Below are 27,463 nucleotides of genomic sequence, written 5' to 3' on the forward strand. Positions count from 1 at the left end.
TTTAAATTTTTAAAGAAAATATGCTTCCCTTATTCTTGGCTTTCCACTAAGCCTCCGAAAGCCTTCAGGGCTCATAAAAAAACTAGGAAATCATACTGGGAAGGAATGAAGAGGGCATTTGCACAGGTCAAATTAAAACTAAACAATCAGAAAATTCCAAACATTAAAAAAACAACAACAATTAAACACTCAGAAACTTCAAGTTCCTAGCCTTAGTAGTTTCATTGTGTTTTATTGTGTCACCCTTATTCTTAAAAGTTCCAAGACTGTCTTAGAAGAAGACAGTGTTCGATGCTGTGGGTTTCCTCTCCTTACAGGCTGGTGTATCCTTCCATGGGGCACCTGCAGAGCAGGTTTCGAGAAAACGGAGCACAAGCTCACCCCACGCAAGGAGAAAAACACCACCAAGGACCTACCTGCCTCGCCAGCTGACTGGGGCTCAAAGAAACTTCTCTGATGATGAAAAGCAGCACAGATGTCAGTATTTACATGGCTGCTTCTCATTAATAATAAATATTGACTCATATTGTCCAAGAGCATCAACTTCTCTTATCAGTTTTTTCCCCACAGCAGCACTCCTCTGAGGAACAACACTATTACTGCCACTTATTGCTATGGCTTGGGATGAATTATTTAACCTTTCTGGGAGAATTTCCTCAACTGTAAAATGAAGATGATAAAGACAATCGATCTCTTAGGGCTGGCGTGAAGATAAAGTGAAAGGCTTACTGCCTAAGTGTCTGCACCTAGGAAATGCTGCGAAGTGAAAGTAATTATTATTACTATTTCCATTACCACTATGACCACCACTACCACCCTCCCCAGAAATGCCAGAACCTCAAACTTAAACTGGGTTCTTCATAGTGAAACAGAGAACTGGGGAAGTCTGGTCAAATCGGCTCTGGCAGCAAAATCTCTCCTCCGCAACGGCAAGCCCTCTGGGAAATCATTATTTACTGCCATTTTCTAGCCGCCCTCTGGGGCGCGAGGGCATCACAATCTCTTGTCCCCACATTCTGGTGCGTAAGCACATGACTCATGCACATCGGCACCTTTGGTGAGCGGGATGAAGGGCAGGAAGCTGCGGGGTTAACCGTGGAAACGGCAGGGTGGCGCTGTTCATTGTAGCCATTACGGGAACCTGACAAGGCCATAAACAGCAGAGGAAGCATCTACACCTCCCCAAGGTCTGTCCACCGCAAAGACGAAGCCAACAGGCAGGAACGGTGAGTGACCAGGCATGTGAGCAGAAGGGCCTATCAGGTGAGATCGCTCAAAGTTCAGCAGTCAGAAAACCCATGTCAGTGTCACAATTACTCCCAGTTATTCATTTCTTTCCTCCTACTCCTTATCATCACTGCCCTTCAGTTTTCCCGACGCTGAGGGTGTGGACCAATTCGTGTTGAAATAGTTTGTCTAAGCATTTGTCTCCCACTTTGAAACTCAGATTTATTTTAAGGAAAATTGGGATCTTGTGCTGCTGGGTCATCAGGTAGGTTTGTAAACTATCTGAGATTTATAAGACATCTCAAGAAAGCACGTTGGATAAAAATTAATCAGTTGAAGGCTCAAATAAAAATGAGATGGCATAACATGAGAAAAATACCTGTCTCTACTTGACTTTAGTCAAAACGCAGAGATGTAATAAAACTAAACCAGTCTAGCAAGAGGAGAAAAAATTGCAATGGGAATTCTAAACTGAGAATCAGGAATAATCTAAGATTTTCTTAGATACTTTATCCCAAAGTACAGATTTTTAACACTCTATGTACTGTCTTTTTTCTTTCCCCACATGTTTGGAGAAAACTGAATTTAGTGTGAATATTCTCTGGGAAAACCCTAAAATCTGGCTTTCAGGGAGTTTCCCTTTTATCATATCCCCTACCACACTGTTAATTTCCATTTCTAATCAGTGAGATTTTACTTTGTTCTCATCAGCAGGCTTAATCCATCCCAATACTCCAAATCAATTCTTACGCAGGTATTTTTATGAGACACTCTAGAAAAGTACCTGACTTTTCAGAGAGAAAATTAAAATGATATTCTGGTTAAACACCAGTACACTACCTAGTACTAAATCATACTTAAATGTAATATAAAAGTAAGAGAAGTCATATATATATATATATACACATAAAGTATTGTAAACTTTAAGACACCATCAAATTGAACTACTCTTATAAACAATGTCATGCCATATTGCTTTAGAGACAAATTATCAAAGGTAAAATAGATCTTTAAGTTAATGCGATAAATATCCTCTTGGCATTTAATTTTACTGGCTTGTTTCCTTTTATTACAATTAACAATATTTTTATGTTTTTACAAATTACACTCCACTTTTACAGTCATTATTTACTACTACAGGTATCTGGCAATTTGTTGAGTTACTTGAGAATAAAAATTTTGACAATGGAGAGATTTGGTTCAGTTTAATTCACCTGTACATGCTGTCCAAAGGAGTTCTTATGCAGGTATTATGTAGGCATTCTAGAAAAATGCCTGACTTTTCAGAAAGAAAATTAAAATGATATTCTGGTTAATTGTAACTACAAGAAGTAGGCCCAAGGGAAAACTGTGCATCAGACAAGCACGGACAAGTGTAGTAAGACAACAATGCTAGGTGGGCTATATAGCACACTGCTGCCTATTGCTCAAGACTAAAATAAAATCAACTGTGTACAAAATCATAGTGATATCTAGAAGATTTAATGGCAGGTCACAAAGAATATCATCTGAAAAAGGAACTGAAAACGCTTACAAATAAGTACAAACTTCTAGGCTGCAAATCCAAAACATATATGTCATTTCTTCTTGGTTTCCATTCATATTTAATAGTGTCAAACAATGCAGACATTATAGGAGAAGCATAACCCCCTAAAAATCTCCATAGGATCAACTCTCTCACAATGTTTTCTTTAAAAAGCAGCCACAGAATAACTATACCCTGTCTGTCACATAACCACCCCAGGAGCACAGAGAGAAAATCCAACATATGCAGCAGCAAGTTCAAAACATTATTTACTAACCTGATGACCCTGTGAAAGTAGTCGCTTCATATTGTGTTAGAGAAAGAATCCTCACTACGAAACTAATCTCCAAAGCAGCTGACAGCCGAGGGGAAAATAATTTACTACCCTGAGAATCCACATAAACTGGGAAAGAAGTCCTGTTCTCAAGCCCAGTTCTGGAGGGCTCCCTAAAGGCAACCCAGGGCAGAGCCAAGCCCACAGAGCACTTTAGCCTATAAGCTTCAGTAATGAACTTGAAACCACTCCCCGTATGTTAAGTAGACACTGGGCTGCTGTGAGAAATAAAACCCACAGACAGAATGACCAAAGGCTCTGTGCTTTATTTTCGTTCTTGCTGCCCAAGAAAACTCAGCACAAACTTAAAGAGAACTCTCACTCCCTTCCCATAAGACACTGTATTAAAGTGACTGATTCATTTCAAACAAGGACAATACAGTCTGCCCTGCATTTAGCTCCATGAAATAACTCTTATATTGTTGTCAAAGTTGGTAAGTTGGTGGTGGTGGAATATTTGGTACTGCAATTTCACATGGCACAGAGAGCCACAAGAAGTTATTGTTTCTGAGACTCAAACTCATATAGTTAAGGATTTTCAGATTTTTTTAAAGCCATTAAATATGCTTAAAACTTTGTAACAATCACTAAGTTCGAAAAAATATATATAAATTAAGAGGAATGTTTACCAAAGAACCTTTAGGCTTCTAATTCTGATTAGGTGTTTGTAAATCTGAAAATCATTCATAAATCATTTTCACCATCTTTGTTCGGGATTTGTTTATAAGATAAAAAGATTCAGTTGCCTTTTAAAATGGAACTTAAGATCACTATGTTTTCAAAGTAAGAAATTTATTTTTTTCATTCTAGAAAAACATAATCAATAATTTCCTTCACACAGTTAAATTTTAAAGCAGAGTCAATAATCTTCCAATATATTGCTTAAGATCAGATTAAGCAGGGAAGAGGATGTGGCTCAAGCAACTGGACTCCCGTTTACCATACAGGAGGTCCAGGGTTCGATACCCAGGGCCTCCTGGTGAAGGCAAGCTGGCCCACGTGGTGAGCTGGCCCAAGCAGAGTGCCACCTAGCACAGGAGTGCAGCCCCGCGCAGGAGTGCCGGCCAACGCGTAGAGCAGATGCAGCAAGATAACACAACAAAAAGAGACACAGAAGAGAGACAATAAGAGACTTAGCAGACCAGGGAGCTGAGGTGGTGAGAGAAATCACCTCTCCCCCACTCTGGAAGGCCCCAGGATCTGTTCCCAGAGCCACCTAAAGACAAGATAAGCAGATACAGAAGAACACACAGCAAATGGACACAGAGAGCAGAGGGAGGGGGGAGAAATAAATAAACAAATCTTTGGGGGAAAAAAAGAATATCTAAGCATCCATGCTCAGCTTTTTAACATAATGTCTTCAAAATATATACAATTTTCTTGTACATACTTAATTCCAAGAACAGTTTTAATTCTAAAGACTTGCTTTCATGACTTCCATTTACTTTAAATATGATCTATTTTAACTTATTGGACAAGATTTCCTAATTTTAATTATGGTTTCTTTTAAAACATAAGTTGGGGCAAATATGCCAAGAAAAACTTGATTCACTTGTTGCCAAACAGATTTACATGTATTTCTTGTAAAATTCAAGTTTCTCAAAACCTATGAAACATGAAACATAATCCATTAGTATATTAGCTGAACAAGATAAGAGACCATTTCACATAGTATTTGGTGGTTATATGTGAAATCACATTCAGCATGTATATTTTGACATTTAAAATATTTCCCTTGATTCTGTAACTCAAAAGAAAAGCTTCTGTCAGTTCCAGTTATTAGGAAATGTTACATTTTAAAAATTATGGGGAAAAAACAAAACAGTTCAAGGGTTAAACAGTTTCCCATGAAGTCATTTTAGAATGAGGCCAGCAAGACAAATACTTGAGTGAGAAAAGAAAACTTGCCTCAAGGCAAGTGGCTGATGCCCCAAAAGGCTCCAGGACCCCATCTGGTGGTGAAACGAAGAGAAGACTGGAACAGTTGAACAAATAACAGGGGAAATATTTTGATGTTGGAAGAAAAACAAAAAGGGAGAGAAGGATTAGTCATAAGAGCACATTAATGTCACCTACGAAGTGTGGTAAGGATCGTTTCTTAAAATTTTCTACAAGAGTGGAATATCTCTAGAGGATATGGAAATCCTTATGCAAAAAAAAAAAAAGGTAATTATATTCAAAATGACCTCTTTTATGTGGATCTGGTTTGAAGAATATATGATGATTTGCATTCCACAAAGAAATTCTCTGATAAATAACATTGATCTGGTCTTTGCCCAAAGAGCTGCAGGAAAAATTCCTGTCAGGTCAACATAATGTCTGAAATGGAAGAAATGGGGAAATCCCCTTAGTTAACTACTAGTGGGACTGTTTCACCATCATTCTGTTCAATGCCCATTTCCCCAGGATTTTCCATCTCTTTTTGTCAAAAACAATTTCCTTTTCTTCTCACATATTTTATTTCTGCTTTATTTCTGCTAAAATAAACAACTGATATCCGCCTCAGTTGAGATGAAAAACAGTTAAATACTGAGTACCAAATTAGACCACACTCTTTAATAAAATCCCAGCAAAAATAAAAGTAAAGCAGGAGGTGACCTTTAAATGAGTCCAAGCCACACTACTGAAAGTAAAACTGATAATAATAGCTAATATTTATGGAGCTCTTACTATAAGCCAGGCATGTTTCCTAAGTGCTTTACAGAGAATATTAACTCACTTACACCTCACAACTCTATTATTATACTAGTTTTACAGATGAGAAAACTGAAGCAAGTACCTTACCTAGATCATACAGCTAGTGGAGGACAGGGATATGAACCCGGGCAGTTTGGTTCTAGCATCAGAGTTTCTAACCATGTCTTTAATAACTGTGTCCTCCATTGTATGAAACCATGCCAGACCCTGGTCAAATGTGGGAGGATGGGCGGAAAGGGTGGACAATGACAACATTGTGGACAGTCCTCTGTGAAGGCGCAGGCTAGGAAATGCTGTCCAGAGAAGCAGCCACAGGAGTGAGGCATGCAGGATGAGTAAGAGAATTAGCCACGGAGATACAAGAGGTACAGGCTATCCTGGCAGAGGGCGCTCGACCTGTGAAGGCAAAAAGGGTGACGGCATGTGGGCCACTGGAGAGATGGCAGGGAGCTCTGTGAGGCTGGAGGTGGAGCGGGAGCAGAAGCATGACAAGAGTCCTCTGATGTCACATCACGGAGGCAAAGCAGCGCCATAAAGGGGTCTTCAGTCAGAAAGTGACCCACTGTGCATCTTGGAATGAGAAGGAGGAACTAGGCCTTATAGGGTGAGCAGGAATTTAGAAGACATTCCAGGTAAAGTTCCAAGTTTACACATTCACTAGCTTTATCAGAGAGGTTGGTGATGTAATCCTGGCAAGAAATATGGCAGCCACAATGCCCAGCAGCTCCCTTGCCCGAGCGGGTTTGGGACCCTATGGCAGTCTGCAGTTATTAAAGCCATTCACTGAGGTGGAACACGGGAGGAAGAGCAGGCTGGTGGGAGAAAGGAAGGTGGGTGGCCACGAAGATGAGTTCCCTTTCAGAAGCTGTCTGAGGTCCCAGGGGCCGTCCAGGGTAGAAGTGCAGCAGGTCGCAGGCGATGCAGCTCTGGCACTGGCGTCCTCTGCCTGGGTGGGAGGTGCAGAGTTAGCATCACCAGCCCAGAAGGGCAGGCTGCCGGGGGCGGGGCAGGGTACAAGGAGATACCCTGGGGAATGCAGGGCAGAAACAAAGGAGGAAGTGTTAGGCAAAGGATTTCTGAGGGTAAGAGACAAAATTTGGAAGGGTCTCAGAATGTGGATGGAAAAAAAATTCATCTTATTTTTTACTAACCTCTAACTGAAATTTAGCATTTCCTTCAATTTCAACTGTAGGTAATAATCCATGGTAAAATAGTACCTTGTCACTAATAGAAACCAAAGATATTTTCATACCCCAGTAGTTGCAATTATCTTAAAGTATCATTTCCACTCATCACTACTGCAAAATTATAATTTTTTAGACCTGCCACTAGACGTTGTTATGTAACGCATTAAAAAAGGATATGTAATACATCACGTGTTTACTTTTTAGTGGATTAGTAACTGTATGTCAGTATAATTGGTTTCCTTTGTAATCCCATGTGGTCTTTTGTTGTTTTTCTTTTTTTATATAATCCCATGTGTTTTAATGTTACACATTTTAAAACATTATTCTGAAAAGGGACCCACTCACTTCACTAGACTGCCAAAGGCAGAAAAAAGTCAAAAACATCTGATTTAAGAGGTAAAAAAAAAAAGAACCAAAGGAAGACACTTAAAAACGGCCTTCAGGAAGGGGGACCCTAGTATGAGATGGACTCGGAATTAAAATCCAGGACACTAACCCAGGACTTCCGATGTGTGCTCCTCCTACCACCATACTCCATGCCCTAAATAACAATCCCTCCATTTGCTTACACAGTGCTCTCACATATGAGGGTTCATTAGATCATCACAAGACCTAGACTAGGAAAAGGCAGGCAGCCCAAACCTGAGCACCTCTGGGTCGGCAGGAACCTGTAGCTCAAGGAGGATCCAAACCCCGGGCCCAGGGCCCTGGGCCCATTCCACGGTGCAAGCTGGCATCACACCACCCACTCTATGGGGCCGAAGTCACGGCACAGCAGAGCGTGTGAAGAGCCATTTCTTTATATCCCATTAGCTAGAACCTGATCAGGAGAGGGAGGAAGAGTGAGAACAGAATCGAGTCAATGAGTGGATTGTGTTTCTCTTCAGGCTTCTATTTGCAGGCAGGGTTAACAATTAAATCAGATTCTTTGCTCAAAGCCATTTTATTCAGTCATGATGAGAGATTCAAGCTGAATTATAAGACTTATACTAGGGCAACTGTTTAATTTTCCCTCGACTATAACCAAAGCAGAATCCTTTATGTAAGCAATTAGTTTTGAAATTAGATGAGCGAGCTGAAACAACGTGCTAACTGTTCTGTCCTCGCTGTGCCCTCCAACGTGCATTCATTATTTAATCTGTGACGCGTGTTGCCAGGGCTGTGTTAATGACAATGTCTCGTTGTCTTCACATTCATTCCCTATTGTGCAACATCTGTCATAGCTCAGATCTATATTTTATTATTCTGTTTTATTTTGCTTCTTCTGCTTTTACAGGGTCATTTTCTTATTTGCTACAATTGCTCTGATTTATTCTAACCCTCCAACATGCTATTTGACAATAATGGAAAATTTTGTTTTGTTATTGCAACTTGGCAATTTTGCAACTTGGTACTAACAACAACAAAAAAGGTGCCTGCACTGGGACCCTGTTAGGTTCCTACGAATGTTGACAAAACTATATTCTTTCAAGTAAATGTTATCTCAAGGTTGGCTAGATAACCTAACTTTTCTTAAACTGATCAGCTCACACTTTGGCCTCATCCCATATAATATATGCTTTCCTTTTACACACAATGCAAATAAAGATTTATATGAAAAATTAAATTCCCTGACAATACACTCTTTTGAAAAACAAGTCAAGGATTTGATATTCAGGTTAAAATGTTATTACAGTCTTTAATTTCCAAAGTTCCCTATTCTTTTTTTTTTTAATAAAGATCCATCATGAAAACTGTCATTTGTCTCCTAGTCAGTCACCTAGAAAGTAGAGTGAGAATTCTTGTGAGTAAAAAGAAGTTTCAAAATTGGCCCCAGTGGCCCCAGGAACAGAGTTGTTGGGCCCTCCTGCTGCTGCATCTCCACGGACTCAGCACGCCATCCACCGGCCCGTGGTGGATGCAGGGTAAGAGAGGGCTGAACCAGGCAGCACCACGACCTGTTCCTCTCCCTTCTTGCCTAATCGCCCAGAAGCATTTCCTTCCGTGCTAGCCTGATAAAAGTAAGGGAGGGTTTCCTGTTGCCTCCTGGGTCATTTAGCATAAAGCCACTTGCCTTAGTTCCTACCTCGTTTTCTTTGAGTTCCTCTCAAATTGCTTCCTCATAAGACCTCTCTTTCTAGCGCAACTTATTTATTCTGTTCTTCACAGCACCTCGTTCTTCCTCCCTGGTAGGTTGTGCCCCTGCCTCACCTGTGATGTCCTTCCCCTTCCTCTCTAGTAAAGGCTTAAAACCGTCCCCTGCCCTCGCGAGGAAGCCCAAAGCCCAAACCCACACCCTCCATGAAGCTTTCACGGACCATCCTGATTTTTAAAAACTGCTTTTATTTCTCAACACCCAGAGCAATCATCATTTGCAAATTCAATAGACAACTAATTATGCCTTGAGGCATTTCTTCTATTGTTATCTGGATTGGCAATTTAAGTATTCAACACTGTTTAGCTTTTCATGTACTTCTGTCTACCTCCTCTAAGTTATCAATAACCATGGAACACAACTTATACCTCTGAAATCAACCATAAAAGGCATATAATAGGCAAATTCTGTCTTACGTAGTGCTCACATATTTGTTCAATGATTAAAAGAGATCTAAATCATTTCTATTTTTAATAATTACAATAATGACAGCTAACACTATTACCACAATATCTTACTATATCCAATATCTTATTTGACCTGCACATCTGCCCTATGAGGTCAATACCATTACTTTCTCAATTTCTTGGATGAAGAAAATGGGGCCAGAAGAGTGAATTTACTCCATGTCATTCATTCATTCATTCAACACATTTATTGAGCACCTACTTAGGTGACAGGTACCATTATCAGCATTAATGATACAAACTTCAGAGCACTTATATTCTATCGGGAAAGAAAGACTATCAACAAGTAAAACACACAGATGTAAAAGCAGAAAGTGCTTAGTGCTATGAAGAAAATTAAAGCAGATTAAGAGTAAGGAGAGTGGGGGGTGGGGGACAATCCTTTAGGTAAGGGTGCTCAGAAGAGGCCTTTTTGGGGAGGTGACATTTAAGCAGAGACCTGAATGAAATAAGGTACTAAGCCATGTAAGCATTGGGAGAAAAGGTTCCAGGTAGAAGAAACACTGCAAAGGCCCTGAGGTCAAAACGAGCTTGGCTGTTGAAGAACTGCAAAAAGGCCTGAATAGGCAGGGTGTTGTGAAAGAAAGAGGCGACAGTCAAGGGTTAAGTCAGAGAGGAAACATGAAGGCCTGATTGCTTGCATATGATTTTGTAGACCACTTGCAAGGTTCTTATCCCAAATATAATAGAAAGGCCCTGGGAGATTTCAATCAGGGGAGTGAAACGCTATGACATTTTCAAAGATTACTCAGGTTGTATTTGCAGAGAATAGACAGAGAAAACAGGGACTAATTAGGAGAAATTGCAATGTTCCAGTGAGGGAAAATGGTGTCTTGAGGGATGGTGAGAAGTAGAAAGATCTAAGAGATATTTTGAAGGTAGAGCCAAGAGCATTTTTGATGTGGGTTGTGATGTGGGGGTATAAAAGAAAAAGAGGCATCAAAGATGACTGTAAAAGCAACAGGGAGAAAAGTCCAATTACTGAGCTGGGGAACACAGTGGGTGGTGGAGAGTGAGAAGGAACAGTAAATTTTAGGGTATCCAAGAATCCTATTTTGAGTGGGTTAAGTTTAAGATACCTATTAAGATAGCCAAATGAATATCACTAGGAAGTTGGGTATATAAATCTGAGGTTCAGGACCAAAGATAGAAAATACAGAGGCAGATGGCTTTAAGCATGGTAGGTTGGCTTTAAATAACATATTTAAACCATAAGACTGACTGAGAGTAGATAAAGAAAAGAACTGTAGCAACTGAGGCTCAGGGCCCTCCGACATCTAAATGTTGGAAGAAGAGAAGGATCCAGGAGAGGAGGACAGAAAGGAACACATGAACCATTATGTTCATGGATTAAAAGACTAAATTAAGTTGTTTGTTCCCCTCAAGCTGATCTATAGATTCAACATAATCCCAATCAAACTCTCATGAGACTTTTTTGTAGTGATTGACAGGCTGGTTCTAAAATGTATATAGGGGAAGCGGATTTGGCCCAATGGATAGGGCGTCCATCTACCACATGGGAGGTCCAAGGTTCAAACCCAGTGCCTCCTGACCCGTGTGATGAGCTGGACCACGCGCAGTGGTGATGCACGCAGGAGTGATGTGCCATGCAGGGGTGTCCCCCACATAGAGTAGCCCCACGCACAAGGAGTGCACCCCATAAGGAGAGCCACCGAGCGCGAAAAATGCACAGCTTGCCCAGGAATGGCGCTGCACACATGGAGAGCTGACACAGCAAGATGACACAACAAAAAGAGACACAGATTCCCGGTGCCGCTGACAAGAATACAAAAGCGGACATAGAAGAACACACAGCGAATGGACACAGATAGCAGACAACTGGGGGGGGGGGCAGGGAAGTGGAGAGAAATTTAAAAACTAAATAAAAAATAAATAAATACAATAAAATGTATATGGAAATACAAAGGACCCAGAATCTCCAGAGCAAGTGTAAAAAATAATAACAAAGTTCAAAGACTTACACTACCTGACTTCAAGACTTACTATAATGCTAGAGTAATCAAGCACATGTGGTACTGGCATAGGATCAACAAATAGTTCAGTGAGACAGAATAGAGAGCACTGAAACATTCCCACACTTATAAGATCATTGAATTTTTCACAAAGGTGACAAAGGAATCCGATAGAGAAAGGGAATGCCTTTCAACAAATTGCGCTAAAACAACTATATCTATATGAAAATAAATAAATCTCAACTTCTACCTCAAACCATACATAAAAATTAATTTGAGATGGATACTGATTTAAATATAAAAGCTGAAATTACAAAGCTTTTAGACAACACAGAAAGCAATAAACATAAAAGGAAAATAAATGGACTTTAATCAAAATTTAAAACTTCTGGTCATCAAAAGACACATTAAGAAAATGAATAGGTAAGCCACAGTGTGGGAGAAAATATTTGCAAATTACATATTTGACAAAGAACTGATATCATGAATACCTACAACTCAATAAAAAGTGAACTAGAGATTTGATTCCATACTGCAGAAAGGAAGATAAATTAATGATCAGTAAGCATATAAAATAGTGTTCAATGATTTAATATTCATCTGGGAAATTAAAATAAAAACCACAATGAGATATGACAACATACCCACCAAAATGGATAAATATTAGAAACATTGACAAAACCAAATGTTGGCAAGGGTGTGAAGCAAGCTGAACTCATACATGTTGGTCAAAGCGTAAAATAATACAACCATTTTGAATAAAGCTCTAGCAGTTTCTTACAAAACTATACACCTACACTATGACTCAATAATTTCACTCCTAGTTACATAGCCAAAAGAAAAGAAAGCATAAATCCACAAAAAGACTCATACAGAAATGTTCATGGCATCTTTATTCATAACAGTCCCAAACAGGAAACAATCCAGGTATCCATCAATAGGAAAATGGATAAGTCAAACAATGGAATAATAGTTACCAACAGAAAGGAATGAATTACTGATGCAATATGGATGGATCTCAAAAATATTATGCTCAGTAAAATACGTCTTACACAAAAGATTATATGATTCTGTTTTGATAATGTTTTACAACAGGCAAAATGAATATGTGGTGGCAAAAAATCAAAATAGTGTTTGCCTGTGACAGAAGGTAGGGAAGAGTTCTGGGGATTGACTGGGAAGGTGCATGAGAGCACTTTCTGTGGCGATGTCACCTTCCTGTATGTTGTTAGATATTTGCGTTTCAAGGCACATTTATCAGAAATCTTTGGTACACTTAAGATTTGTGCATTTTAGGGTATATAAATTTTACATCAAAATAAAAAAGAACTATGAACAAATATGGAATTCTAACAAATAACATGCACACTGAAGTATTTGGAGTAAGTGTACTGATGCCTGGAACTTTAAAATGTTCCAAAAAATAAGATGGGTTGATGGAGGGATAGAGGCATAGATAGATGACAAGATGCATTAAAGCAAATAAAGAAAAATGTAAATAGAATTTAAGGGGTGGTTATATGGGTGCACACTTTATAATTTTTCAATCTTTATGTATGTTTGCAAATGTTCAAAATAAAATGTTGGGGAGAGGAAGGAATGGAAGGAGAGGAACTGGACACACAGGACATACAACTTGTTCAAAGAGTTTTGCTTTAAAAAAGAACAGATAGGGAGAAGCGGGAGGGGACTAAGGGGGATATTTTTAAAGAAAGAAGAGTTACAGTGTTTGACTGATGAGAATGATCCCGTAAACAGAAGGCCCTTTTTAAGCGAGTGGGAGGATACTGTGGGTACTTAATTGTTAGGCCATTTCAGGAGTCGTCCTCAGCCAGGAGCACGCGCAGTTGATCCATCGTAAAGGGTGGGGCTGGGGAGGCAGAACCATGGGTGGGTGCCAGAGGATTTGGTAGTGAGGAAATAAGGTGGTTCTCTTCAGGCTGCTCCTAGGGGATCATGAGGGGATGTTGGAGGTTTGAGGAAAGAGGAAACGATGTGGATTAGTCACCGGTAAGGGTGAGCTGACTAGGGCCTGTGGTAGGATTGCCCCAGTCCTGAGGGCTAGCAAGATGGGGGGCGCGGGTAAAGGGACGGCGCGGGTTTGGGGGGAGTTATTGTACTGTCATCAGAGCTCCAGCCATGCTCACCTGCTTGGGGAAAAGGGCAGAGTTGGCAGAGAGCTGATTTTCTGCAGGGCTAGGTTTGGCGTGAGAGTATGATAGCAGGAGAAGAATGATCACGAATGGAATATAAACTTAAGTAGAGGAGAAAGACTACTAGGGGAGCTGATGGAAAGTAAAAATGTGGTAGAGTCAAGGGACTAGAGGCTTAGGTGGGCTGAAAAACTGCTGATCTGGGCATATTAGAGGAAGTGAGCGGAAAAGTTGGTAGATGGTGGAGTTGCGATTTGAACTCAGATGGCTGACTCCAAAGTCCACACTCTTAACTAACATTTTCAGCACTTCTGGCCTCTATAAATCTCTTTGTTTGGACAATCTGTGCTCTTATTTCCCCTAGTTCCTTAGAAATGATTTTTTAAAAGGCGGTTTTTATTTCCTGGAATAGGAAATATAAGATATAAGGAGCTGGCGTGATTTTTTTCAAACATCTCAACAAATTGACTACAAAAGAAAAAAATGTCCCTTGTCTCTCAGCATATCCTTCCATACCTAAAGAGAACATGTTGCTACTTGAAATAAATACCACATTTTGGAAGATCTAAAAAAAACCAAAAAAACCCAAAAACCTAGACTAAAAGTAATTAGTTAATGAGAATTTATTTTAAAACATTTAAGCATTAAGTCAATACTCAGGCATTCAGAATTTCAGAAGGACTGCAAATTGACTACAAGAAACCATGTTAAAGCACCATGTTCTCAATGACATTCCCATACCAGGATGGTCTTCCAGCCTCCTACCTCTCCTCTGCATCCACACCATGTCCAGGCAAATGAACCACCGCCAATCCTCCTACAAAACCCTCCTGCCTCACCTCAGAGCTTTTGCTCTTGTTTTCTCCACCGGGACCAATTCCTCCCCTGCCCATCAACATCCTATTATCTGCAGGCTCCACAGCTCAAATACAGACTCCAGTGGATCACTGTGTATCTGCAGTCAAAGCTATTGGGTACCCTTAGGATCTTCTAATATTTGAATCTGAAACTATGCATAATTAGCCTTTGTATTGGAAACAGAATGACTAACACAGTGCCAGTCAGTAAACAGCTACTGACAGTACAAATACATATTTTAGAAGTCATATGGATATTTAAGTACATGTCTATTTTCAGAGTGGCATTCTGTATCTAATACTAGAATCAGTCATAGAGAAATCCATATGTTATCATTGTGGGATATGACCAAGTTATCCTGTTAAAATGTTTGCGTCAGTTTAAATGCCTCCCGTGATCTTGGATGACAGCCTAAATCCTAGCAATTTATGTACACACCCTAACTCTATAAAAGCAATGTCCAAAAGAAATACAACATGAGACACAAATGGAAGATACAAATATAATTTTAAGTTTGCTACTAGCCTCATTAAAAAGTAAAAAGACAGTTCATTCTCATAATACATTTTATTTAACCCAGTCTATGCAAAATATTATGTAGTTTCAATATGTGATGAAAAGAATGAGATATTTACATTTTTCTGTACTGTCTTCGTGATCCAGTGCGTATATTACACTTAAAGCACATTTCAACTCGACTCACCACATTTCAAGTGCTTGATAACCACATATGCTGGCTAGTGGACATGGTACTGTACGGAACAGGTTTATAATGTCCTTAAGGGCAGAGACTGTTTATTTTATCCATACACTCTCCACGTGATTTATTCATTAAATGAGATAAAATGCAACAAGTGTGTAAAAGCACCAAGCACTTGCCACATAGAAAGGGTTCAGCAATTGGCTTCTTTTCCTTTGCATGTAAGAGACACTCCCTGAATGTTTCTAGGATTGCATTTCCAAGGTGGAAGTGGTCCTTTATGACTAAGAGCACCAGGCTCCCTTTATTCTGCTCTGTACCCTCCAAGCACTCTTGTGACCTTAATGTGGTTGCATGGCAGAGTTTCCGGATGGAAGAATATTTTACCCACAAATAAACTATTTCAGATTATTTGGAAATAGTCATTTCTCAGAATAAAATAAGATAGTATCCTGGTCTTCATCAGTCCCCAGCAAGTGTGTTCAGGGCAAATGCGTAGGGTTCATCCATCTCTGGCAGAATCAATGAAAGTGAATTGCTGAAGCTACAAAGCTGATGAAGAGACCCAGAAAGCGTGTCTTTCTGAGCCATGGAGCAGCCTCTCTGAGTCCACCTAGAAACGACTGTCAGAACCACCTTCATTACAGGGTCCCGTTTGCCCAGTGTGTGGGGTAAATGCAACTGAGTTACATAAACAGTTATTTAGGCCTCCAATTCTCAAGGAATTAGAATAGATTAGAATAGGATAAAGAATTAGGAACACTAAAAATATTTTTAACATAATTGAGTATGTGAGGATTCAAAAGGCATTTCAGAATCTTTTATGTCTCAAAGCATCTTTATAATCATAAATTTGTACCAGTGGTTTCACAGAAATTGTCATTTGTATTTCCATGTTGTTTGATTGCTACTCAAAACACCAAACTACAGGTAGTTATTGAATGTCTACAATATATACAAAACAATATCTCAACCTGATAAAATTCCAACTAAAATAGGTAACATGGAGATTTCCTAATTCTTACCCTTGACTCAAATCTTCTAGCCAAGCAAATACATCTTAAAATGCATCCAATGTCTTGTAGTTATGCCTCATGCTAACTAGTTCCCTTGATCAACAGGTCATCAGGGCTTTAAACCTTCCGGCCTTCTGCCCACCCATTCCTTGTTAGATTCAATTAATCTATCCAGCTATTTGTTAAATAAATATTTACTGGGTGCACATCTCCACATCTCCAGCAGAGTACTAGCCACTAAGCATGCAACAAAAAATGAGAGGGATGCTCCCTGCCCTCAGGGGGGAGCTTACAGGTGAAATCTCTGGCCAGTCACTGCCCTCTCTGCTCTTTGCCACCTCTGGCCTCCCTCTGAGGACCTCGAGACCTCATGCCTGTGCAGCCTTACCCACTAACAAACAGTTACCTGGCAGAAAAGGCCCGCCCAGCGTCAGGGCTGGATTTTACTGTCTCTATGTAGTAAATTAGGCTGTCTGGTGAATTTCCTTCCTTAAGATATAGTCACCTGGGTTCAACACGGGCCTAATTGCTGGAGTAGTTATGTTCGGATGGACTATCATGAAATGCACTGGGCATTTTTTTCCCCTTCTTTCTTGAGATGAGAGAACTTTTCCTTGGCAATTCCTTCAGTCTTTTCATTAAATAAATACCTGGGTGCCCCCAAGTGGCCGATGGTTCTCTAGCATTCCAAGCACTGGCTGTATGAAATAAATGCTGCACCCAAGAACAACCTCACAGTCACATGAACCCAAGAGAAAACATTATGGATTTATGCACCAGGAAAGGAGTTTAAATATATCTGCATATGTCACAACTCCTTTGGATGTCAACATGTCCAGAAAATACAATTAAAGCTGTTTTTTTTTTTCCTGTTTAATGTTCATGGTGTGGTGTAAGTGGAGGCAGGGATGGGGCTGAGGAAGGGAATAGCACGGCAGGTGGATGCCAGTTACAGGAAGCAGCATTGTGACTGGATCCCCACTTGAAAAAAAGGATTATTTATAATCCTTTTAATGTAATGAAATGAAATGTAATGAAATTCAGATAATACTGATAATGTAATGAAATTCAGCTAATACTAGAATTAACTGGTTTTTAAAAAAAGATTTTTAAAAAACAACATTATAATTGTTAGTTTCAAGAACAAAGTGAGCCTTTGTGATCTCTTAAGCACACCTGAATTTTCTCTTTGCCAGGGATGAAAGGAGGATATGAGGACCTGTAAACTGAAGAGGTGGATGATAGAGAGAAACAAGATTATCACTTTACCAACTGCTGAGAAAATGAGCCAGGTTCAGAAGCCAACAACACTAGGGAGGCAGCAGAGATGAATTTTTCTTTATTGCATAGGATCCTGAATTCACTCAGTTAATACTTCAATAAACCAAACAGCTTGCCTCTGGTTTTCTAACAGCCTGTCTCTGTATATAAAATAAAAGCCAAGAGAAACAGACAAAAAGAAAACAGCAACAAATAAAACAACAAGCTTTTATTACAAATTCGTTGGATTTTTCTAAAAACTTTTCATATCTCCTTAACACTGATCCAGGAAAGTACTGTCAGGATGGCAACAAAACCCAGTTCATTCCTGGACAAAAGAGCATTTATACAATAGCCAATATGTTGTTCTCCACATTTATTTAAAAAAAAAAAAAATCACATCCAAAGAGAACTTCAGCAGATAAAGAAGAGCAAGCACTTACTACAATTGTGTTTATGTACTTCTATTGCCAACTGTATTGGCAATTCCTATTGCCAATTTGTTTGAGCTTAAATTCTCTGGGTCTTTGCAGGAGTTGGTTTGTGTCCATTAATGAGGTCATTAATTTTATGTCATTTTTGCTATATTTACTGAATACCTACTGTGTAAAATGCTTCCTCTAGGCACTGAGTATCAAGGATGAATAAAGACAGGTACTGTCCAGAAAGCTGGCAAACCAGTGGAGGAGGAAGCCTACGTGGCCCAAACAACAGAAGTAGGGCCATGAGTGAAAGTGCTGTGCAGACTGGAGTTGACAGCAGTGATTTGGCATGCATGGAAAATGGGAGGTCAGCGAAGGCCGAGATGTAGGATGTTCTGTCAAACAGACAAGGGAAAGAGAGCATCCATTCAGTCCCAAAGCAGGAGAGCACATGGCATGTTGTGGCACTGATCAGCTCTGCAGAAAGAGACACAGAGAGAGAGAGTTGGGGAAGCTGTAAGTGAGGTTGAGAAACTGGGTGGCAGCCAGATGGAGAAGAATCTCAAACACCATGTGAAGGAGTTTTGAATCCAGTCTTTGGTGATGGGGAGGCACAGAAGAATTACAGCTCTAGAACAACGTGATCTAATCTCTGTTTAAGAAAAGACCACTGTGAAGCCGGAGGCAGAGGAACAGCAGTATCCCCGGTGTGAGCCACAGGCCCCTACTCAGGCCAGGACCCCAGTGGGAATGGAAAGGAGGCACTGAGGGAAGATTCGGTCACCAGCTGAGTTGCTAGGGGGCAAGGAGGCAGGAGGGTCAAAGATGAGTATTTCTCACTCAAGCCAGGAGGTGGGGGGTAACCCGCCATTCCCAGAGATGCAGAAAGCCAAGGCGGAAAGGGAGTGTCCTGGCACAACAGAGAGCTTCAGCAGGAGGAGAGTCGTCAGGATCGAACAGGCCCGAGCAGAGGAGCTGAATACTGGGGCAAGGCCACTAGGTTAGACGGTTCAGAGGTACGGCTGACCCTCCTGGGGCACTTTCAGAAGAGTAGGGCAGGGCAGGAGGAGAGCCCCGAGATGCCTCAGGGCGCTGCAGGCCCTCCAGCCGCTTTCAAGCAGCCTGGCAGTAGAGGGAAGGAAAGAGGGAGGTGAGCAGGATCCAGAGGAGGCCCAGACTTGGGGAAGAGGCGTGGGCAGCTGTAAGCCAAAGGGAATGATTTAACAGTGAGTGGGAGGGTCTCACAGGAAGCTGCATCAAAGAAAGATAAACACATAGAGAAGAACTTCCAAGCAGCCTGAGCCAGATAAGGAGCAAGCATGGGGAGACAGAAATGTTTGAGAGCAGGGGGAAAGATTCTGAGGAGGTCAGTCCTACAGCTTGTTTGAAAGTACCAAGGTCCATTTTTGAAAGAGAGGTGGGAGTTTATTTGCTGCCTACTCTGGCCCAGGCATTGTTCAAGTCTCTGCAGATACAAAAGCAGTCAAACCCCCTTCTCCCGTGAGGCTCACATTCTAGCTGACCGTAGAAAGCATACCTTTTAAAATGGGTCACTTCTCAGAGTCCGAGCTGTTTTCCTCAGTTTCTTATGGCGCCCTAGGAACAGAAATGGTAAGACAGATTCGCATTTGAGTCTGTTTTGCAATGAGAAATCAGCCTTACTCAATATCGTCCACATAAATACATACCAAAAGGTCTGGAGTATTTATTAGGAAATAATTAGTTTGCATAAGAGAACCATATAAACAGAATTCTACGATCTGCCCCTCCCCCTCCTTTTTAGATCCTTCATTTATGCACGCAACAAATCTTTATTAGCACTTGCTGTGTGCCAGATACTTTACTATGCAGCTGCTGAGGACAGCACAGTATACAAAACAAAATACCTGCTCTCAAGGGGCTTTCATTCTAACATGGCACAGGGAAGGGCCGTAAAAACAAATAAAACAAATAAATACATAACCTATTAGAGCACAGAAGAAACAAAGCAGCACAAAGTGATGGAGCAGGACAAAGTGCCAGTTTAGAAGACCTCTCAAGGAAGTAGGGTGCAGAGCACACTGTGGTGAGAACCCTTACAATTCACATCTCACCACAATGAAGTGACATTCCCGGCACTTCTCAGAATCTGCATTGACTTCTTGGTAGAGCTTAGCAATTCTCCCGCATCTGCCTTGAAACCAGCCTCCAAGAAGCCCTGGGGCACTCATGTAATATTCAGATGTGTTCTCAGACCCTTCTTTAGAGATGCGGTCCCCTCTTCTCCTGCCAATCGGGACATGGGATCCCTGCACCCGGTGGATGCTGACTCCTGGTGGCCCTGTGCTTCCCAAGCTTTACAGCCAAGATGGCTTTGTGCAGGCCAACAGAATGGCTTTGTTAATCTCTCCACCAGACCGCGAGGTTTCTGAGAAAGCCTCATCTGACTTGTGACACCATACACAATTCCTACCTGATACAAGGGCTGTATTCTCTATTCCACATCTGAGTTGTCACATAATAAGATATAGCTGTATTTAATTTTGCTGCCGTGCACAGGGGGACCCGTTGTTTAAGAGGATTACAGCAGACAAACAACCACAGTAGAAACCCATCCTTATTTCTCCATGCTTCTATACTCTGGCAAAAGAATATGAGGAAAGTTTTAACAGTCTGCGATAAATGCTTTCACAAAGCCACTGACTTTAATTCCCATGGAATAGTATTTCATGTGGCAAGACTGTGGTCACATCCAAATCCACTTATTCAACAGATCCGTGCTGTAGAAAATTCACTCTAGTCTATCTTTAATGGGGTCTGTCTTTATATGTTGGAGTCATCTAATTTCCCCCAAACCAAGAGCCCTTGAACATATATCTGGGGTATATTTTTGCTGATGCAAACCACATTGTTTCAAAGCCTGTAATTCAATTCAGTAGCACTGGGCTTGCTGGATGTTTGCGAACATACCACCAAGAGTGACACACACTTTTGGCAGTAACCTTGTCAGCCTGAGCTCTATTGTGTTGCTGAATCACAGTGAAAAACTGCCTGACGCACCAGACAGCTGACAACAGTGAGAGAGAAAAATGTCAGGCCCGTGACCAAGGGGAAAATGAAGTGATTAATATGGAAAACACAGCAAGAAGCACCAAACAGGAAAAAGGTGACATTTCCCCCACCTTCAGCTTCAAGGAAATTTGTTTTCTCCTCAACGACTCTAAAAGGCTAGATCAAAGTATTCACACAGTACAAAAGCATCAGATGTCTTCCTGGCCCTGGGTCATTTAAGATACTGCAGAGACTTTGACTCCATTTCTTAGAGGGAGGAAGGGAGACAAGGTTAACATAATCATAACTCTGAAGAGATAAACTTGGGAAACTACAAACATAAACACAATGGGCCAAATAGTTCCCAAGCGCACATCACACTTGTTTGTTCCTCTGCTCCTTTGTTCATGCCGTTTCCTTCCCTCAGAATTCTCTGAATATTCCTCTCTGTCCTATTCTCGGGCTGCCTCCCCCATCACCACCCTTTAAACACTGGTGTTCCTTGAGGTTCTGAACTCCACCTAGTCTACCTGTCAACCACGTCACTTTTCATTCTACGTCCTCTTGGGGACGGGGATCTCATGATTTTCTCCATAACCTTACTACTCCCCAAACCACTGTTCCTGATCCTCTCACTCATGAATGTCCAACATCTGCTGAAAGATCCACACGGAAGGCCTGCAAGCACCTATTTTATCAAGCTCAAGACAGAACACAATTAAATTTCTCCATCTCGCACCTCAGTTCCATCCTCTTTCCCTGCCCCACAGCCCTCCATATCGCATAGTTTCGTTACTGGCTGTGTCATGTACCAGGTATCCCAGCAGCACCCTTCCATTCAATCACCAAGAGCTGCTGATTTCATCTACTGAAAGTAGATAGGGCCGGATGACCCCTTTCAGATACTGGCTGTGTTGATGGATCGGGGGCCAGCTGATCAGCAAGGGCAGAAGGGAGCCTTCAGACAAAGGGACCTCTGTGAGCTTCCACAGGACAATTCAGGAGAGGGAAGAGAGGCTGGCTGTTCCCCTGCCCAGCTCCAGACTGGCTGACACTGCTGCAGTGTGCAGCTACAGAAAGAAGTAAAGAAGGTTATCTTTCCCCTTGACTCTGTGAGTGATGGAAAACTTGAGGCTCCCAGGCACAAAGGGAGATAGAGACATTTCTTCAGGGTACACACCAGGTTCTAGCATCTTTCTGGAGCCCCCTTCCCTAGATTTGCAATTTGGGGAACATGAGTTTGGTCCCTTGGCTTCCTTGGCACAGATCCCATTGTCCAGGTGGACCCCAGAAGATCAACAAGGAAGCCAAAGCAGAAGACCACAAAAGGTCTCCAGAGACCCCAAAATACCTTCAGGCAAATTTGTTAAAGGTCATTTGTATTCACATGGCAACATAAACCAGTAAGATGCACATACTAACCTGACTTCATTTGAACATTCATGCTGGCAGGATTTGAGGACAATTCTTGAAACTATCTCCTACTTTTCATCCCTAATACAGCTCTAGTTCAGGTACTTTCCCTGCCTCCAGACCACTCCCCTTCAAAACATTTCTACAGATTACTACCAAAGAGGTCTTCTAAAACTACATCATTTCAGTTGTGGAATGGGCTCACCCATTCCTGAGAGCCTTGAAAAGGCTTTTGTGAGTCAATTAAACATTGTACTTATTTAAACTTAAGTTATATAAACTTACAATGAAATAAATTATATTAAAAACAAAGGTAAATACTCAAAACACTGCTTCCTTATTATTCAAATACATTTTACTATTGTCTGTGCTTTTGAGGTTATTTACATCTATTGCATCTTATGGTAGAAAAGCTATATAATGTTGTACTACTATGTATCTCTTCCTGGCTTGAAATTAAAAAACCATAATGGGAGTATTTTCATACAGATATTGCTACATGCTACAAATCACAGCTTGATTTTTGTTTTGTTGATGGTTTAAACTTAAGAAAGTGATGGAGAAAATGTTATTAAATGGGTCATGACTACAGCTGTTACATTGTGAATAAAACCAAAAAACTTGAGGAAATATTCTTCCAACATTGACAAACTGCTATTATGAATAAAGAAGATGCTTAATGAACAAGTGAAGTTCCAAGGTATGCCTCCATTGTTTCACTTTCATCTTAACTCCACACTGTAAAGGAAAACACCAACCAACATTCACGTCACAAGTGTCCTCTTTAATCAACTAACCTCAAATAGGCTATGAATACATTGAGCAGAAATCATCAAAAACATTCTGTGAGAACTAATTGGCTATATGGAATTTAAAATAAAGAGTATTTCATATTTTATTACTTATAAATTGTATGCTACACATCTTTTATATCAAAATTTATTATAGACATATATACATATATATGGCCTTGTGTATGTAGATAGATGGATGGGTGGATGGATAGACACAGACACAGATAGATAGATAGATAGATACATAGATAGATAGATAGATAGATAGATAGATAGATAGATAGATGGAAACACACACTACTGTTTTCTGGAGAGCCGGTTGTTAAACATTTGCCACTTACTATACATACCACTATATAACTCCGATTACGTGACCAGGACTAAGGCTGATTCATCTGCAGCTCAGGAGATAAGAGCCTGACACACAGAATGCTGGTGAAATTTCCTGAAATAAATTACCCAGGGTCACAACAAATTTGTGGCAAAACCAAAACCAGAGCTCAGGTGGTCCTGACTGCTAGACCAGGATTCTTTCTACCATGGCCAAAGTTCCTAATAGTGAACATGGACCAATTAAATATATACATAAATGCTGATCGTGGAATAGAAAATGCACTTAAATTATCTACTATTAACAGATTGTGCAAGTAACAACTCAGGTCATTTTCAATCTGTGACTTCGAAAGGATGAATTAGTTCTCTGAGTTGCCAAGAAGGCTTGCTTAGAGGTGCCCTTTTTGTCTAAAAAGCAGAGATCCCCTTCAGGGACTGAACTATAATCAGTCTCTAAGTTTATGTTCTTCTTCAAGCTTCTCATATAAGTCACTATAAAAAAGCCAACTATGTTCACAGAATAATTTGAGGCAAACTCAGAAGGTTGCCTTTTTAAAAACATTATGATATTATGAATCTTTCTTTTTAACGTATATTTTTAAGTGAATAGCTTTTGCCCAAAATATATGCAAATATCTTAATAGTGTGAAAATGCCTGCATGTATTGACATGACTAAGGTTTTCAAATTTCTCACTTATTTATCTTAGGCCTTCTATTTTAAATCTGTCTGAAGTCAGCTCATTTCTTTGAGGGGATATTCTTTCTTATTGCTTCAGTCTTCAGAAGTTTTTAGAGGCTTATTATTCCTTAAATACCATTCTTCCAATGGTTATCATGTGAAAATAATTTTCAGATATACTTTCCACTTTTTCAAGACTCATTTGTAAACTGATACATAAAGGTAAGTATTAATGACCCTTGAAATGTGAAACCTAAAGAAACCTTAAAGGGAAGGAAAAAGTTCTTAGGCCAATGAATTCAGGTAACACTAACCCATACTTAAGTAAGATTGTCCCTTTGTTTTACAATCAGCAATGTCAGGAAAGTGCCATTGGACAAACTCATCAAAACAGACTGATTAAATGCTGTGGGATACAATATAAGGCTAAAGGGTGTGCTCAGTGAACTACAAGCATATACAAACTCTCTACTAAAGTCTAAACAACTTTTTTTAGGAGGTACTGGGGATTGAACCCAGGACCTCATACATGGGAAGCAGGTGTTCAACCACTGAGCTGCATCCACTCCCCAATGAGAGTTGGTTTTTTGTTTTTAGGAGCTACCAGGGGATAGGAACTGAGGCCTTCTACATGGGAAGCAGGCACTCAACTGCTTGAGCTACATCCACGCCACTAAACGCATTCTTGCAGCATTAAGCAATGGATCTACTATATCTTAAAGAAAACCAAACCTCTGCCTTGGGAAACAATATCCTCCAGGGGGTCCCTCTAAGGAGAAGATGCTCCAGGGTGGTTGAGGAGCACAGTGGTCCATTCAGGGCCTAAAGATCCCAGTTGGATAGTCACCATACCATCTGCCCCAGGGTTGTGACACCTTCTATTTTAGTTTGCTAAAAGCTGCTAGGAGCTGCTAGAAACCAATTCTGGGTAGAGTCAGGAGACTGTCAGCGTGGACACCGATTTGAGAGGAGAATGAGAGAAAAAGAGCTACCAATTAAATATTTGCTTTGGATGTGTAATTTCAATTACAGTCAATTACGTGAAGTGCTTATCCTTTATGCTTAATCTGTGCTTAATTACCATGCAATACAATAATGACTTCACAGCATGTTCCAGGTTGACACTGTTGTCTTTCCTTTTGCTTCAGGTCTGCTGGGCCTGGTCTCAGGGTCCAGTTCCGCACATACGTGTATATATACGCATCCACCTGGGAGTTGACCATGGCCCCACCATAGGAGATCTTCCCCGGTTGCAGTATGAACCTTTTTCCTGAGCTGCAAGCCTAGGGAAGCTACTTAAGGAGTCGGCTTCTGGGGTGGGTTTCACCTTCTGATCGGAGGACCAAGCCCCCAGTCAGGTATCAGAGTAGTTGGGCTGCTTGGGTGACCCACCACATTCCAAGCCACTAACCAATTCAGGGCATTTCTAGTCCACCTGGCCACATCCTATGGTCTCTGAGTGTAATTGCCCACAACTTTTGGGAAAAAGGGGGTGGGGTGCTGCCTGGACTAAAACCACTCTCTGAAGTGTTTCTGTGTTTGTAGACTGATACAGTAACAAGAAAGCATAAAAGTACCCACTTTAGAACAAAATTAATGAATGAAATAACAAAAGAAATTTAATAATAAAATGTTTTGTAAATAAGGAGAATGAAATGTTTAGGATGCTTTCCCCCTACTGTAAATCAGATGAATAAGCATATTAGGATATGTTATATGCTTAGAGGTAAATATTTATATACACCTAATTTTATCATATTATTTAGTAAAGAAAAAATTGTACAAAGATTTGTTTTAGAAAACAGAAAGCACGGAAGACTGATTTTGAGGTTCTTGTAACAAGTATACCATTCTTCCAACAGTAAGAATAAGAAGAGTAAATTAAGTAGCATTTTCAATGTTTCTATCTTAAAAGAAAATCTGTAAGAAAAAAAAGGGCCATAAACTATTCCCAAACTGCTGTATGTTGTTAAACTTCCTGAGGGTTTCTGGGAAGAGAGATGACTATAAATGTGGTTTAGGTGATCTCAGCAGTGAGTTAACAAGTACTGAGTACTTACCAGTTTGCACTGAGTACAACTCAGTATGCAATAGTGGGGGAAATGCCTTTTTATTTCCACCACTCCCAAAAACAACTTAAATACTTAAAATTTGAATTTGACCCCTGAAACAAAGAAAGAAAAGTATAATTAAAGCCTAAATGATCATTTACTTTGGATTGCCCCAAGGAATAAATAAACAAGATATTTTCAAAGAAAAAACAGATAAGTAAAAAACGAATAGAAGAATATTTTCTAACATTTTAAACAGCGAATCCTTTGTTCGAATAAAATCTTTAAGAAGCCAAATGCAAACAATTTAGTATGGAATTATTACCCAAAGTATAATATAAATACCCATGAATCCAAAGAATGATATAAATAAAGAGGGGAGAAGAGATTAATCTCCTGTGCAGAAAATTTCTAATTTATGTAGCTACTCCCCTCAAGGAGAGGGGAGTTAGGCGGATCCTAACTCCCCACGCTGTATGTGTGGGCTGCACATAGTGTCTTTCTTCCATTAGTACAGTACGGGAAGAGGGTGGGGGCAGGAGTAACTTTACAGTGGAGAAGCCTGATGCCCTCTGCAGGTGATCAAGGTCAATATCAACAGGGATAAGTCATGTTGTTGTATGTACCTTTGCTGTGATGTAAAGAGAATAGCACTTTACCTCTCTGGCCTTCCTACCAAAAACTCATAATCTCAGATTAATTATGAGAAAAACATCCAAAATGAGGGGTATTCTACAAAATACCTGATCAGCACTCCTCAAAACTGTCAAGGCCATCAAAACCCAGGAAAGTGTGAGAAACCCCCAGCCAAGAGGAGCCTGGGAAAATATGTCTATTGACTGTAATGTGGTATCCTGGACAGGATCCTGGGAGAGAAAAAGCATGTTAGGGAAAACTCATGAAATCTAAGTAAAATACAGCCTTTAGTTATTAATAATGCATCAGTATTGGTTCACTAACTGTAAGAAATGTACCATACTAACGTGAGATGTTAATATTAGGGGAAACCATGTACTACATGGAAACTCACTGTACTACTGTTACATTTTTCAGTAAATCTGGAACAAAATGTTTATTTTTAAAAAGGCAAATACCTAAAACTATGTTTTTTTTAAATGGATGCATTTCTTGAATGTGAAATTTAGATACTCCAGGGCTCTGCTCTACATTCCTGGACCTGGCCCCCTGGCCCACACTCAGCCAGTGCCC

At 40.3% G+C, this 27,463-nt stretch overlaps 1 protein-coding gene and 1 long non-coding RNA gene across 10 annotated transcripts in view; one reads left to right on the top strand and one right to left on the bottom strand.

Annotated features, from left to right (window-relative positions):
* The window catches only part of PLD1 (phospholipase D1), a 248,749-nt gene that overhangs the window by 199,363 nt on the left and 21,923 nt on the right, over nucleotides 1-27,463 (bottom strand). For 5 of the 9 annotated variants that reach the window (XM_071214611.1, XM_071214613.1, XM_058295292.2 and 2 more), the window contains one exon: nucleotides 19,491-19,549. The gene's annotated coding sequence lies outside the window, so the exon portion shown is untranslated. Of the gene's footprint in view, nucleotides 1-3,029; nucleotides 3,213-19,490; nucleotides 19,550-27,463 lie in introns of those variants that run through there. The other 4 variants (XM_058295295.2, XM_071214609.1, XM_058295298.2 and 1 more) reach the window with 2 other exon arrangements.
* On the top strand, nucleotides 1,134-17,678 carry LOC131278205 (uncharacterized). Its single transcript, XR_009185477.2, has 2 exons — nucleotides 1,134-1,263; nucleotides 17,468-17,678. It is a non-coding gene; the product is annotated as an uncharacterized lncRNA (long non-coding RNA).

This window comes from Dasypus novemcinctus, chromosome 4, assembly GCF_030445035.2.
Source record: "Dasypus novemcinctus isolate mDasNov1 chromosome 4, mDasNov1.1.hap2, whole genome shotgun sequence".
NCBI classification, from domain to species: Eukaryota; Metazoa; Chordata; class Mammalia; order Cingulata; family Dasypodidae; genus Dasypus; species Dasypus novemcinctus.